The sequence below is a fragment of the Panthera leo genome, chromosome C2 (assembly GCF_018350215.1).
Source record: "Panthera leo isolate Ple1 chromosome C2, P.leo_Ple1_pat1.1, whole genome shotgun sequence".
Taxonomy (NCBI): domain Eukaryota; kingdom Metazoa; phylum Chordata; class Mammalia; order Carnivora; family Felidae; genus Panthera; species Panthera leo.
Genome location: NC_056687.1, coordinates 49,651,782 through 49,668,408, shown reverse-complemented (window position 1 = coordinate 49,668,408; position 16,627 = coordinate 49,651,782). Strand labels below are relative to the sequence as shown.

The 16,627-nt window shown below is 36.0% G+C and overlaps 1 protein-coding gene across 5 annotated transcripts in view; it reads right to left on the bottom strand.

Moving 5' to 3' along the window:
• ZPLD1 (zona pellucida like domain containing 1) overlaps positions 1–16,627 on the bottom strand; it is a 536,628-nt gene that overhangs the window by 116,428 nt on the left and 403,573 nt on the right. For all 5 annotated transcript variants that reach the window (XM_042955552.1, XM_042955553.1, XM_042955551.1 and 2 more), the window contains one exon: positions 15,027–15,197. The gene's annotated coding sequence lies outside the window, so the exon portion shown is untranslated. The remainder of the gene's footprint in view (positions 1–15,026; positions 15,198–16,627) is intronic.

Here is a 16,627-nt window from a genome sequence, read left to right as displayed (position 1 = left end):
AAGAAAGCTGGAGTAGCCATACTTATATCAGACAAACTACACTTTAAATTAAAGGCTGTAACAAGAGATGAAGAAGGGCATTATATAATAATCATAGGGTCTATCCATCAGGAAGAGCTAACAATTATAAATGTCTATGTGCCGAACACAGGAGCCCCCAAATATAGAAAACAATTACTCACAAACATAAGCAACCTTACTGATAAGAATGTGGTAATTGCAGGGGACTTTAACACTCCACTTACAGATATGGAGAGATCATCTAGACACACAGTCAATAAAGAAACAAGGGCCCTGAACGATACATTGGATCAGATGGACTTGACAGATATATTTAGAACTCTGCATCCCAAAGCAACAGAATATACCTTCTTCTCCAGTGCACATGGAACATTTTCCAAGATAGATCACATACTGGGTCACAAAACAGCCCTTCATAAGTAAACAAGAATTGAAATCATACCATGCACACTTTCAGACCACTGTGCTATAAAGCTTGAAATCAACCACAGGAAAAAGTCTGGAAAACCTCCAAAAGCATGGAGGTTAAAGAACACCCTACTAAAGAATGAATGGGTCAACCAGGCATTTAGAGAAGAAATTTAAAAATATATGGAAACAAATGAAAATGAAAATACAACAATCTAAACGCTTTGGGATGCAGCGAAGGCAGTCCTGAGAAGAAAATACATTGCAATCCAGGCCTATCTCAAGAAACAAGAAAAATCCCAAATACAAAATCTAACAGAACACCTAAAGGATATAGAAGCAGAACAGCAAAGACAGCTTAAATCCAGCAGAAGAAGAGAAATAATAAAGATAAGAGCAGAAATAAACAATATAGAACCTAAAAAAACTGTAGAATCTAAAAACACTGTAGAGCAGATCAACAAAACCAAGAGTTGGTTTTTTGAAAAAATAAACAAAATTGATAACCTCTAGCCAGGCTTCTCAAAAAGAAAAGGGAGATGACCCAAAAAGATAAAATCATGAATGAAAATGGAATTATTACAACCAATCCCTCAGAGATACAAGCAATTATCAGGGAATACTATGAAAAACTATATGCCAACAAACTGGACAACCTGGAAGAAATGGAAAAATTCCTAAACTCCCACACGCTTCCAAAACTCAATCAGGAGGAAATAGAAAGCTTGAACAGACCCATAACCAGCAAAGAAATGGAATCAGTCATCAAAAATCTCCCAACAAATAAAGTCCAGGACCAGATGGCTTCCCAGGGGAGTTCTACCAGACATTTAAAGCAGAGATAATACCTATCCTTCTCAAGCTATTCCAAGAAATAGAAAGGGAAGGAAAACTTCCAGACTCATTCTATGAAGCCAGTATTACTTTGATTCCTAAACCAGACAGAGACCCAGTAAAAAAAGAGAACTACAGGCCAATATCCCTGATGAATATGGATGCAAAAATTCTCAATAAGATACTAGCAAATCGAATTCAACAGTATATAAAAAGAATTATCCACCATGATCAAGTGGGATTCATTCCTGGGATGCAGGGCTGGTTCAACATCGGCAAATCAATCAATGGGATACATCACACTAGTAAAAGAAAAGATAAGAACCATATGATCCTGTCAATCGATGCAGAAAAGGCCTTTGACAAAATTCAGCACCCTTTCTTAATAAAAACCCTCGAGAAAGTCGGGATAGAAGGAACATACTTAAAGATCATAAAAGCCATTTATGAAAAGCCCACAGCTAACATCATCCTCAATGGGGAAAAACTGAAAGCTTTTTCCCTGAGATCAGGAACATGACAGGGATGCCCACTCTCACCGCTGTTGTTTAACATAGTGTTGGAAGTGCTAGCATCAGCAATCAGACAACTAAAGGAAATCAAAGGCATCAAAATTGGCAAAGATGAAGTTAAGCTTTCACTTTTTGCAGATGACATGATATTATACATGGAAAATCCGATAGACTCCACCAGAAGTCTGCTAGAACTGATACATGAATTTAGCAAAGTTGCAGGATACAAAATCAATGTACAGAAATCAGCTGCATTCTTATACACTAATAATGAAGCAACAGAAAGACAAATAAAGAAACTGATCCCATTCACAATTGCACCAAGAAGCATAAAATACCTAGGAATAAATCTAACCTAGGTAAAAGATCTGTATGCTGAAAACTATAGAAAGCTTATGAAGGAAATTGAAGAAGATATAAAGAAATGGAAAAACATTCTGTGCTCATGGGTTGGAAGAATAAATATTGTCAAAATGTCAATACTACCCAAAGCTATCTACACATTCAATGCAATCCTAATCAAAATTGCACGAGCATTCTTCTCGAAACTAGAACAAGCAATCCTAAAATTCATATGGAACCACAAAAGGCCCCGAATAGCCAAAGTAATTTTGAAGAAGAAGACCAAAGCAGGAGGCATCACAATCCCAGACTTTAGTCTCTACCACAAAGCTGTCATCATCAAGACAGCATGGTATTGGCACAAAAACAGACACATAGACCAATGGAATAGAATAGAAACCCCAGAACTAGACCCACAAAAGTATGGCCAACTAACCTTTGACAAAGCAGGAAAGAACATCCAATGGAAAAAAGACAGTCTCTTTAACAAATGGTGCTGGGAGAACTGGACAGCAACATGCAGAAGGTTGAAACTAGACCACTTTCTCACACCATTCACAAAAATAAACTCAAAATGGATAAAGGACCTGAATGTGAGACAGGAAACCATCAAAACCTTAGAGGAGAAGGCAGGAAAAGACCTCTCTGACCTCAGCCGTAGCAATTTGTTACTCGGCACATCCCCAAAGGCAAGGGAATTAAAAGCAAAAATGAACTATTGGTACCTCATGAAGATAAAAAGCTTCTGCACAGCAAAGGAAACAACCAACAAAACTAAAAGACAACCAACGGAATGGGAAAAGATATTTGCAAATGACATATAGGACAAAGGGCTAGTATCCAAAATCTATAAAGAGCTCACCAAACTCCACACCCGAAAAACAAATAACCCAGTGGAGAAATGGGCAGAAAACATGAATAGACACTTCTCTAAAGAAGACATCCGGATGGCCAACAGGCACATGAAAAGATGCTCAACGTCACTCCTCATCAGGGAAATACAAATCAAAACAACACTCACATATCACCTCATGCCAGTCAGAGTGGCCAAAATGAACAAATCAGGAGACTATAGATGCTGGAGAAGATGTGGAGAAACGGGAACCCTCTTGCACTGTTGGTGGGAATGCAAATTGGTGTAGCCACTCTGGAAAACAGTGTGGAGGTTCCTCAAAAAATTAAAAATAGACTTACCCTATGACCCAGCAATAGCACTGCTAGGAATTTACCCAAGGGATACAAGAGTACTGATGCATAGGGGCACTTGTACCCCAATGTTCATAGCAGCATTCTCAACAATAGCCAAATTATGGAAAGAGCCTAAATGTCCATCAACTGATGAATGGATAAAGAAATTGTGGTTTATATACACAATGGAGTACTACGTGGCAATGAGAAAGAATGAAATATGGCCCTTTGTAGCAACATGGATGGAACTGGAGAGTGTGATGCTAAGTGAAATAAGCCATACAGAGAAAGACAGATACCATATGGTTTCACTCTTATGTGGATCCTGAGAAAATTAACAGAAACCCATGGGGGAGGGGAAGGAAAAAAAAAAAGAGAGGTTAGAGTGGAAGAGAGCCAAAGCATAAGAGACTCTTAAAAACTGAGAACAAACTGAGGGTTGATGGGGGGTGGGAGGGAGGGGAGGGTGGGTGATGGGTATTGAGGGCACCTTTTGGGATGAGCACTGGGTGTTGTATGGAAACCAATTTGACAATAAACTTCATATATTGAAATAAATAAATAAATAAATAAATAAATAAATAAATAGACAATAATTTTTTTTGGAAAAAAAGAGCTTATCTTTTTTATGGCTGAATAATATTCCATCATATATATGTGCACACACACACATACACACACGAACCCATACACACATTGCACATATGTATATCAAAGCAAACCAAGTGTCTAGTTCTCCTGTTTTAATGAAAGATAAAGATCCTTCTGAATCAAGTTTCATTCCAAGAATAGTATGAGGCCTTGCCTACCCAGCAATTGCACATCTCTGACTTTGGTGAATAAAGATAGCCATTGATACACAGACAATGGGCATTATCAGAGATGGCAGACTTGGCAAAAGTACAGTTGCATGAACTAAAAAGATGAAACAACAGTGGTAGGGAAGACCAAATTGAGCTTTCTTGAAGATTCTATTCTGTCATAAATTTCAAAAAAGAAGATTGTCTCTATATCAGTAGTACCTTCACATCTCTATGAAATATTATCAGTGTTTCAGCATATGAAGTAAGATGTATATTCTCATATCTAAGGCCTAATTGGCATGACATAGAACTGGGCAGGCATGGTAAAAAGTTTTGAAAATGACAGTTTCTGGGAAGGCAAGACACAGTGGCCAAGGGATTATGTAGTCTCAAGCACATTTGATAAGCCCTCAATTTCTAAGGAGTATGAAATGTGCCAAGAGGTGGGTGAAAAACAGCGATGAGAGTATCCAGGTGGTATGATACTCTAAAACCCACATTGACAATAGACATCAAGGTGAGTTGCCGGATGTTAGGAGCTGTCCTCCATCTTTGGGAAGGAGTGAGGCTCCCAGTCTTTAAGGGAAGATGAGGGATTTTAGTATAAAACATGAAATAGCAATCATACAGAAGCTCAGTATAATAAATGGAGGCACAGAAAGTGATCCTGGATTCAGGAAATCAGTTGTAACAGGCCTATTCTCTGTTAGAAAGAACTTTGATGAAAGAGCTATGTGAAAGTCCCAGTCAATAGAAAAAAAAAACATGTTCCAGATAAATCTCACAGCAAGAATGGTTCAATGACTGTATCCTCAGTCAAAAGATAAGGAAGATGCGCCAGAGCAAACTCCCAGCCAAACTGGAATGGATAGAATGGAGCTTCTTAAATTCTTTCCTAATTACATTTTTATCAAGAAACGAGTATATGGTCTATCTGGGAGGGTTGGCATGGTAACTAGGGTTTGAGCAGTCTGAGAAAATGGGGTAAGTGAATCCTGTAAGTGGCAAGATCCAGTGAATTCACCAGTGGACAAGCTAGGCAAGCAGGAACAAAAGGATTGAGATGTGAGTCAATATAAAGGGTGTGACAACTACATAGACACACTGTTCAGATACAGCGAGGAATATGCTACATAAGCTGAGAACATTGGATAGAAATGTGTGTTCATCAATGGAGTACTATGTGGCAATGAGAAAGAATGAAATATGGCCTTTTGTAGCGACGTGGATGGAACTGGAGACTGTATGCTAAGTGAAATAAGTCATTCAGAGAAAGACAGATACCATGTGTTTTCACTCTTATGTGGATCCTGAGAAACTTAACAGGAACCCATGGGGGAGGGGAAGGAAAAAAAAGAGGTTAGAGTGGGAGAGAGCCAAAGCATAAGAGACTCTTAAAAAAATGAGAACAAACTGAGGGTTGATGGGGGGTGGGAGGGAGGGGAGGGTGGGTGATGGGTATTGAAGAGGGTATCTTTTGAGATGAGCACTGGGTGTTGTATGGAAACCAATGTGACAATAAATTTCATATATTAAAAAAAAAGAATAATAAAACTAATTGAACAGTAAATAAAATAAAAAGAAAAAAAAAGAAACGTCTGTTCATGCAAGTTGGGAGGATAAAACCCAAAGGAAACTGAATCCCTGAAAATAAAAAGAGCTCCAGAGCTTCAGTGGTTCTCAAAATAAGTCAAGGCAGACCTCTGACATGAGTATGTGGACATGGCATGAATACATTCTCAGAAGTTTGCTTAAGACCTATGGCATGTAGGTATTGTCCCTTCCCTTCTGGGGATATTTACTAATTCTCCAAAGCCTGCTTCTTGGTAAACTCCAGCAATCACCTCCATTACTGACAGTGAACTTAGAGACATACCATATTCTCAGGGTCTCCATGTATGACACTCTGTGTGTGTGTGTGTGTGTGTGTGTGCATGCACACGTGTGCAAATGTGTGCACACACGCATATAAAGGTGGAGAGAGAAGCAGAGAAAGGCTGGGTAAATTGAAGACTGTCATTGTATGTAGCATTTTATCTTCCAGAATTTTTGATAATACATTAATTCTATTTATAAAAGTTAGCCTGTGTATTGATGGTTTTATGTCAATATTAATGACCAGAGCAACAAAACCATGCTTGAGGGTGGAGCCTGAAAGACTGAGATGAAATCAAAGTGGGCACCACCACAGAAGCATTTCGGAAGGAAGAGAACTTCATTGTATTTCAATGGAGCGCTTATCTTATTTGCCTCGTCTAATTAAAGCACTGAGAAAGAAGAGCAATTCTTTCCCAAATTGCTGAGCCCTCATAACCAATAATGCCATGTTAACCATCATTTGGGAAGATGGAAAAGCATTTAAAATTCAGTGCTTTTTTTTTCTAACTCAAATTTGTCTCTTTGTCCAATTTTGTCTTTATTTTTATATATACTGATATTTATCTTTGATATATTATGTCCTTCATTTAAAATAAAAATATTATGAGTTTTATCATTATTTCTAATGTGTTACTGACCAATAAGATTATTCAAGTTCACCTGCTTACAGCTGTTTTTTCTTTAGAATACATAGTGTGTCACCAAAAAATGTTTAAAATAATAGATGTGTGAAAATGTAACAGAGAGGAGACCAAGTAAAATTTAGAAAAGGAAGAACTTACTTATTTTAAGGTGAAATATGAAGAGAGATATGAAAAACAATTACTGAAGGGATAATATACATAAAGGTGCTATATTCTTTTAATTAAAGCAAATAAATATACATTTAGTCATAGTGTATTCTGGAATGAAAAGAGGATATTATGAGAGAAACTGCAGCTAATATAAAGAAATTAGAGAGATTTTGAAATGAATACTAACATATATCCAGTCTACGTAACAGAAACTGATCAGAATCCTGTATTTCTTGGAACTGTAGGCAAAGTCTCCAATAACACATTCAGAGAACAGAATTAAAAGGAAAATATTCCAGGAAAAGTAGATATGAACTTAATTCACACTAAATGTAAAGACAATAAATGAATGGAGTTATTACTTAAAGGATTAATGAAGGCAGAAGCCCAACTGCAAGCAAGAGAAGGAGGAATTTTTTGTCAAGGCAAATTTACCTCCTTTGCCATTTTGCCCTGGGTGGCCCGGATGACTTGAAAAATTCAGGGAGCTTGAGGAGTAATTTGCAATAGGGTGGACACAGTTGGCAATGATTGGATTTCTTAAATGCAAATAAGTAATATTATTTCTGCCCATCTATTTATTATTCACTATCACTTAACCATGACAAGAATAAAATGCATTTCTGACATGAAAATGTACTTTGTTTACTTTACTTTTTAGTGAAAACCTCTCGCTGTAAAGTTCCTAATAGGAAGTCTAGCAGAAGTAATTACTGACCTCAAACTCATAGCTATACTGAACTTGAATACACAGCAATCATATTTTTGTAAGCAATTTTAATGTCAAGAGAAATTTATGATGGCTTCCCAAAGCAATGTACATTAGAATTACCCCATGGGCACAAGGGTAAATTAGGTTGAACAAGGAAATCAGTGGAAAAATAGAATACAAGTAAATATGGAAAATATGACTTGTAAAAGTATTAATCTTCTTTTCCATGAAGCATGAAAATTGTTTTACTTGTTGGAATAATTGGCCAAGGAATTTGCAAGATGATAGATTTTATTTAAAACTAGTTTGAATTATATGGAATTTTGTAATAGTTCCCTTTTTGATGGTATACACAAGCAATAAAATCAATATAGGCCTTTATTTCTTTAGATAACCCTGATGAATTATTTCACTTGAGCCTCTTTGCTACAGAAGGCTTACATAGAATTAGCTAGCAACAGGTCACAGATTCTACCCAATCATTTTACCAATGGGTGTTGACTGGGATAATGACTGGGTTGCTGTATCCTTTAGAAAAAGTCTCCAAGAGATTACACCATGACAAGCATGTGTGAGATTAATAAGATTATTCTGATGTTTGACTATAAGCATAGTAATCTAGCCTAGCTGTGTACATACTCAATTCCAGCAGACAATCTCTTAGAAGGCACTAAAGAGTCTGAGTTCTCTGCTAGCTGTGGGTTGTACAAATCTCGAGGATATTAGGAAACTCTTGATATTGAAGTTTATTGATAGTGTTTCTAATAGAAGATATGCCTCTTGACTGTAAAGGATAAACTAGGTTAAGCCACCAAAGAATAATGAAATAAATAGTGGTCCTCCAGTGACATCTAAGCCCCATTCAGATGAAATGTCTCACTGTCCCTGAGGAACTTGGAGGCAATATGGTTGGTAAGTAGATGAACACGGATAATTATATCAATAAGTCTTCTGGCATTTAGAGTATTTGAAAAAATAATAGCTATGTTTATTAAACTAGACAACTCCCTTTCCATCTTTAATCCCCAGCTTCCTTATTTGGAAATTTCAAGTAATGACAGAGCTATAATAATGCTTCAAAAGATTCCAATCAATGGTTGTTACACAAATATAACACAGATAGTGGCACAAAGGAAAAAAAACATTTAGGTAAAATTTTACTAGGGAATAAAAGTACAAATCTAAAGACTTAATAATATTAATAAGATATAGAACTAGTAGTTAATGAGAATTGAAAATGTCTGAAATGCATGTTTCCATGTTAGAATGAAATTTCCTTCACTTCTGATCTTGAGCCCAGGATCACAAGGAAACATTAGGGTAGAAGGTTCATGGTAATGGAAAACTAAGTGGCATAAACTCATGTAACAGAGCCAAGGACAAAATCAGGATGATATATCACTCATCTGCTTCTCCAACTGCAAAAATAGAGGTCAATTAATCAGTCAACAAATATATAATGACTACCCACTGTGTGTTCAGCAGTGCAAATTAGCAGATCAGTACCTGCTCTAATTTTAACTCATAGTCCATTGGGAGACCAACAAGGTTCTTTTTCTATTGAATTTGGATGAATTTATATAGTTATACCTATGGGAAGAATGGAATCACAAATTCCCTTCTTCAGCCCATATCTGATGTAATTTACCCTATGTGTTGTCTCTTTCATTTGGAATCCCAGGGTTATACAGTGTGCCTTAATAACATATGGTTAGTACAAAGAGTACATCTATGTTTCAGTAATCTACCCAATAATGAAAAGTCCATTCATGGTCCAAAGATAAATCTAACACTGGACTGCAGTGTGGTGGGTTTTTAGCTTTGCTGTGACAACTACTCTTCATTGTGAAAAGGAAAGAAAAACTTTTTTAAAAAATCTCTTGCTGAATTATAAAAGAGAATAATTCATTCCCAATTATTTCCTTTTTGAATATAGTGGCTTATGGAAAGAACAAAAAGTATGCACCTGGCTTACATTAGCTATTGATAAAGTTAAATGGATCCATTTCAAGGTAGATTTTCCCACGATACTGGTTAGGGACAATGTAAATCTTTCTAAGCTGTCACCAAGATTGTAAGATTGAAAAAGAAGAAAAATTACCCACAGAGTGAAATAATATTTCTTAAAATGCAAATATTGAAACTTATTTCTAAGAAAGTTATGGAGACAAAGAAAAATGGAGAATATAGTGCTTTGTTAAACAAAAGCAAAAATTATCAGTCGGTTATTTGAATGGATATTGTTAATGCACAGAAATTAAGCCAGGTTAGGAAAAGAAAAAAATATCTCATTTGCAGATTTAGAGCACACCTCAGTTAACTGAAATTCAGATTAAAGGAGAAAAGAATTTCAAAATTGACTTTATGACAAATGTTTAAATTTAACACCTCACCCTTCCTTGAGCTTCTTATTTACCTACATTTAAACCAGCCTTCTCCAACTGGAATAAAGCTGAGTACTGAGAGAATTTTTAGGAAATCCAAACCCAAAATATATTTTCCATTAGAAATATTTTGCCAGGGTGCCTGGGTAGCTCAGTTGGTTAAGCATCTAACTCTTGACTTTGGCCCAGGTCATGATCTCACCGTTAGTGGGTTGAGCCCCACATGGGGCCCTATGCTGGCAGCACAGAGTCTTTTTGAGACTCTCTCCCTCTCTCTCCCTCTCTCGCTGCCCCTCCGCTGCTCATACTCTCACTCTTTAAAAATAAATAAATACACATTAAAAAAAATTTTTAAAAAAGAAAAAAAAATTTGGCAAAAATTAAGGACAAAGTAGGATTTTTTGACCACTATAAAATACAGAACTCAGCTTGGGTTAAACTTTGACCCAGGCTAAATCTAGAGAAATATAATAAAGTAGATAAATAAACTAGACATCCAACTTGGCTAACTCTTTCACCATCTACAAGTCTTTATTCAAATCTCACCTTCACTGCAAGGTCAATGGTGACTACCCAATTTAATGCTATAATGTGCCCCCTCTCCGACATCTCAATCACTTTATCTGATGTTCTCCATTTTCTTTCTTCCATAGCATTTGAAAATTAAGACCATCTATATCCACAGAGCTCACCCATCAAAACTGAGACCTGACGCCCCAATATGAACATGACATACCACATTTTTACCCCAGAAGATAAGACTATAATCCAATAAACAGCCTCACTCCTTGCTTCAGGAAATGCAAACTGATTAAACCAGACAGTACTCATCTGGGTGATTATCTCTCCTATCAGGCAATAGACTGTTCACACTTATCAAACAAGAGTTTACTTTTCAAGAATCCTCCCACTGATGTTATTATATTACAAATTCTGTTTAATCCCAGTAAATTTCCCACCATGAAAGACACATCTTTCTTTTAAGTTTATTTATTTTGACAGGAGAGAGAGAGAAAGAAAGAGAGAGAGAGAATACAAGTGGAATAGGTATAGAGAGAGAAAGAGAGAGAGAATCCCAAGCAGGCTCCATGCTGTCAGCACAGAGCCCAACATGGGGCTCGATCCCACGAACTGTGAGATCATGACCTGAGCCAAAATCATGAGTCAGATGCTCAACTGACTGAGCCACGCAGGCACCCTGAAAGACGCATCTTAAACCACTTGATTTCAGGCCCCAAACATGATAAACGCACTTTACAAATCTGCCACCTTTGAGACACTACCACACCTCTGTCAAGGTAGTGTTTGCCCTTACTATAATAGATCAAATAAATTTAATTTTGTTTACTCATCAGATTATTTGGTAGTCAAGAGTCAACACATTTATCACTTCAGACATACTGTACATTACTTACTTTTCACATTTATTGCTTATTTTAGGTCTCCTCCAACTAGAAAGTGTGTTCCATGAAGGCAGGGATTTTTGTCTGTTTTGTTCACTAACATTTTCCAAATATTGAGAACAGTGTCTGTAACTTAGAAGGTACTTGACGATTTTTTTTGTTGACTAAATGAATAAAAAAATGTATAAATGAATTAATGATATATAGAACATTCTACCTAATAGCAGCAGAATTCTCATTCTTCTTAGGTATACACAGAACATGCTCCAGGATAGATCACGTTACTTCACAAAAAAGTCTCAACACATTTAAGAAGACTGAAATGAAACCAAGTAGTTTTTCCAACCACAATGGAATTAAACTAAAAATCAATAGCGGAAGCAAAACTGGAAAATTCACACATATGCAGAACTTAAACAATATGATCTTGAATAACAAAGAGTAAAAGAAGTCAAAAGAGACATTAGCAAATATCTTGAGACAAATAGAAACAAAAACACAACTTACCAAAACTTTCATGATATAGTAAAAGCAGTACTAAGAGGGAAATTTATAGTGATAAATGCCTACATTAAATATGAAGAAAGATCTCAAATAAACAATGTTATACCTCAAGGAACATAAAAAGAAGAACAAACTAAGCCATAAATTATCAGAAGGAAAAAAATAAAGATTTGAGCAGAAATAAATAAAACAGAAAATAGAAAACAATGGAAATTTTTTGACAAAAGTAAGAGTTGGCCTTTTGAAAATATAAACAAAATTGACAAGTCTTTAGCTGAACTTACTAAGAAAAAAAGAGAAAATTAAAATAAATAAAATCAGAAGTGAAAGAGATTATAATTGATGCCACAGAAATAAAAAGGATCATAAAAGACTACTATGAAAAATTGTACTCCAAACTCAAGAATTTCAAGGATAATGTAGAAGAAATGGATAAATTCTTAGACATACAATCTACCAAGACTGAATCATGAAGAAACAGAAAGTCTGAACAGACCTATAACTAATACGGAGACTGAATCATTAATCAAAAACTCTCAACAAAGAAAAGCCCAGGAACAGATGGCTTCACTGCTGAATTCTATCAAACATTTAAAGAAGAACTGATGCGCATCTTTCTCAAACTCTTACAAAAAAAATTGAAGAGGAGGAGACACTTCTAAATTCATTTTATAAAGCCAACATTACCCTGCTACCAATGCCAGACAAAGATAAGACACCACAGAAAACTATAGGCCAATATCTCTGCTGAACACAGATGCAAAATCATTTCCAAATATACAAGGAACTTTTACAACTCGATAGCAAACAAACAAACAAAACAACCAAAAAAAACTGACTTTTTTAAATGAACAAAGTCATTGAATAGACATTCCTCCAAAGACAAACAGGTATATGAAAAGATATTCAACATCACTAATCACCAGGGAGATACAAATCAAAACCACAATGAGATACCACCTCACATCTGTCAAGATAATCAAAAAGACAATTAAGTGTTAGTAAGGATGTGAAGAAATCAGAACGCTTGCATGCTATTGGTCAGAATGCAAAATGGTGCCACCATTATGGAAATAGTATGGACATTTCTTCACAAATCAAAAATAGAACTATCACATGATCCAGCAATCCCACTTCTGGGTATTTATCCAAAAATATTAAAATCAGTATCTCAAAGAGATATTAGTGTCCCCATGTACATTGCAGCATTATTCACAGTAGTCAAGACGTGAAATCAACCTAAATGTCCATCAACAGGGGAGGCTGGGTGGCTCAGTGGATTAGGCATCTGACTTGGGCTCAGGTCATGATCTCGTGGTTTGTGGGCTCAAGCCCTGTGTTGGACTATGTGCTGACAGCTCAGAGTCTGAAGCCTGATTCAGATTCTCTCTCTCTCTCTCTCTCTCTCTCTCTCTCTCTCTGCCCATCCCCTGCTCATGCTCTCTCTCTCTCTCAAAAATAAATAAACATTAAAATAAATAAATAAATAAATAAATGTCTATCAACAGATGAATGCAAAGAAATATGGTATTTTTGTACAATGGAAGATTATCAAAAAAATAGCCTCAAAAAAATAAGGAAATTCTGCAATATGTGACAACACGGATGAACCTTGAGCATATATGCTAAGTGAAATTAGCCATTTACAGAAGGACAAATACTGAATGATTCCACTTATATGAGGTATCTAGAATCGTTAAACTCATAGTAACAGAGAGTAAAATGGTGGTTACCAGGAGCTGGGGGAGAGGGAAAACTAGGGAGTTAGTTGTTTTTCAATGGTATAAAGTTTCAGTTATGCAAGGTGAATGAGCCTAGAGATCTGTTGTGCAACATTAGCCTATAGTTAATAATGTATTGTACATTTAAAGGTTTACTAAGTAGATCTTGTGTTGTGCTCTGACCACAAAAAAATTAAATTTGGTTAATTTAATTTAGTTAGAATTTAGTTAAATTTAATTTGACTTAATTTAATTTAAAAAAAGAATGAAGAGATTGCCCACCTACTGCACTGTGCTTAGGGAAATGTGCAAAATACATAGAAGATACTGCCCTTGCCTTGTAAAACTTACAATCTATTTATAATAGCGACTTGGACAGTGTTTAATGGGCACTATGTACTATTCTAAATATATTAACATCATTAAAATGTATCAAATATTAAATATATGAAATATATGAAATAATCTAAAATTTGCAACAACTGTATAAATAGGGTGATATTAAATAAAAACATTTATTAACAGGTACAACATGGGCACTGACTTGTGAGTACAGATAGGGGACATAGTGTTGGGACAGCATCCTAGAGGCCCTCAAGTGAGTAGAATCACAGGGAAGAGCAAAGCTGCACTGAGAAGGAGAGGCATCCTGGGGGCCTGAGGCTTTAGCTATTTATCAATCAATGTGAAGCATTTCAGTGTTCTGACAAATTTGCACAGGTATATATTAGCTCACGAGATTGGTCATATAATCATCCTCATTTCATAGACAAAGAAATGAAAGCCCAGAGAGCTGAGTGAGTTGCATACAGCCATCGAATGGGGGAGGCAATATGTGAATTTAGACAGTCTGACACTAGATCATGTTCTAACTGCTGTACTATACTGCCTCATATTTACAAAGAAAATAATTAGCTTTAAAAACAATGAATAGCTAGCCAGCAACTAATGGATTCCAGGCACCTTTCAAGACAAGATGTAGAGGGAGTGAAGCACAACTGAAGTAGAATCTTAGAAAAGTTAGTGGTTCTAGCAAGAAGTACTACAAGTCAGGAAAAACTGTGACTAAGAAGATGAAGATTTGTCTTCAATAAACCAAAGGTGAAAATGCACTGTTTGCACATATTATCTGAATAATTGCTCCAATTTCCCATTATGTTGTATCAAAACAGTGGTTTGGAAACAAGAATTCGTAAAGTTTCCAGTAACATCCCCAGGGATGTGGCAGCAGTGGTTCCAACTGCACTTTGGCCAACTCTCTTTTCATTTTGGAAGTAGATGATTAACCATGATTGGCGGCTATTGCTAATGACAACAGGAAAACTGTATCATTCATGCCAGGAATTCTCCTAAATGCACAGTGGAGGAAAGCAGATAAAGCCCTTCTTCCCTCGTTTTCTCCATTCCCTACTCTGCCCCTACAGTGGCACTCTTTCTGGAGCTGTGTCCAACTACCTGGTATTGGTTTACCATAGCACACAGCCCAGGATTTGTGTTCCAGGTTCTTGTAAACAATGCTCACCTGAAATGGATCAGCATCACCATTCGGAAATAAAATGTGTCCATTGCTTTCCATTGCTGGATTGACCTTTCATCATAGTTAAAACAGTGATTTGGGTTTACCATATCTCCCTTCAAACCATTTTAGGGTGATGATTGGCTTAAGATGCTAATGACTCTGCATTTCTTTCAACTGAAAGAGATAATTAAAAAAAAAAACAAACATAGACATGATTTCTTATTAGTTCCATGACATTTTAAACAGAATATCATTATAGCCCAAAGTTTAAAAGATTGTATTAGTTAGTATTTGTGTTTCTCAAATAGTAATACAAAAATCAGATGACTGATAATTTCAATAAAATGAGCAATATGATCAACATTTAATAAACTAGAAAACAATACCAACTGGAGCTGAGAAACTAAATCCCATAACGCCAGCTTTCATTTCAAATGATCTCCAGGTGGCTGCTAGCCAATTCGCCACATGAGAAAAGCCTGACACTTTTTGGAAAACAGACTCCAACTATTTAAAAAAAAAAAAAAAGAAAAGAAAAAAAAAGGAACACTCGGTAGAGAATAGACAATGTTGTGCTAAAAAAGCTATGTTATTTTGCCAGAAAAAAATTCAATCTGTGTGCAAAATACCTCTTCCCATGTCTTTTGATCTGATGTAGCACTTGTCCAAATGGATGGGCTCCCTAAAGGGAAAACCCATTTCAAACATTGAGGAGCTCTAACAAATGCAGAGCACTCAACCTCAGGCTTAAATATCCCAAATGGTCTCTTGCTGGTAACATGAGAACAAAATCAGTGTTTCACTCAGAAAACAGCTTTCCTGGCTTTTCTCTTCTGTTCCATTTGTGCATTGATATGAAGATCAGAGTCGAGGACTTGAATGTGATTTAGAATCTCGATGCAAACAATGAGACATTAAACACTTTCTGGTCCTCTAAAATCTGTATTCAGGCTCCTCTCTTTTCAGGGTATAATCACAATCCCATCAGTATTCGAGGGATTTGTGCACACAGACTGCCTCTGTCAAAATTCTAGCAAGTTAATGCATTCAAACATAGCTTGGTTGTGCAAATTATTGCCTTAAAAGGAGGATGTAACTTGGTATTTTGACATATGTTGTTTTATACAGAACACAGTATCTTTTTCTTCCTTTGAGTCTTTTAGTTTTAACTTAGGCACTTGAAGATTTGGAAAATGAAATTAAACTTTAAAAAATAAAAGAAAAAACAAGCATAATGATCTAAAGTCACAAAGAAAGGAAGGCAGAGACCAAAATCACCATCGTACCTTGGTCATGCAAAAGGAGTGAAGACTTTAATCTTGAATCACAAAGACTTTGGACTTCCTGTCTTTTCAAACTGATAAATAATGTTTCAAGCATTTATTCATTTCCTGAGATTTAACAACATGTATTGCTTTCTTTCATCACTTTGCCAATTTACTCAAAGCAAATTACTACTTCAAGCTCTTCATAAATCCTACAACCTCTATATGCTTAGTTTCCTCATGGGTAAAATGGGAATAATGATGCTTAGTTTGTGGGGTTGGTATAAGGGTTAGAAATAATACATGAAAATCACCTAATAGTACCTGGAACATAATGGA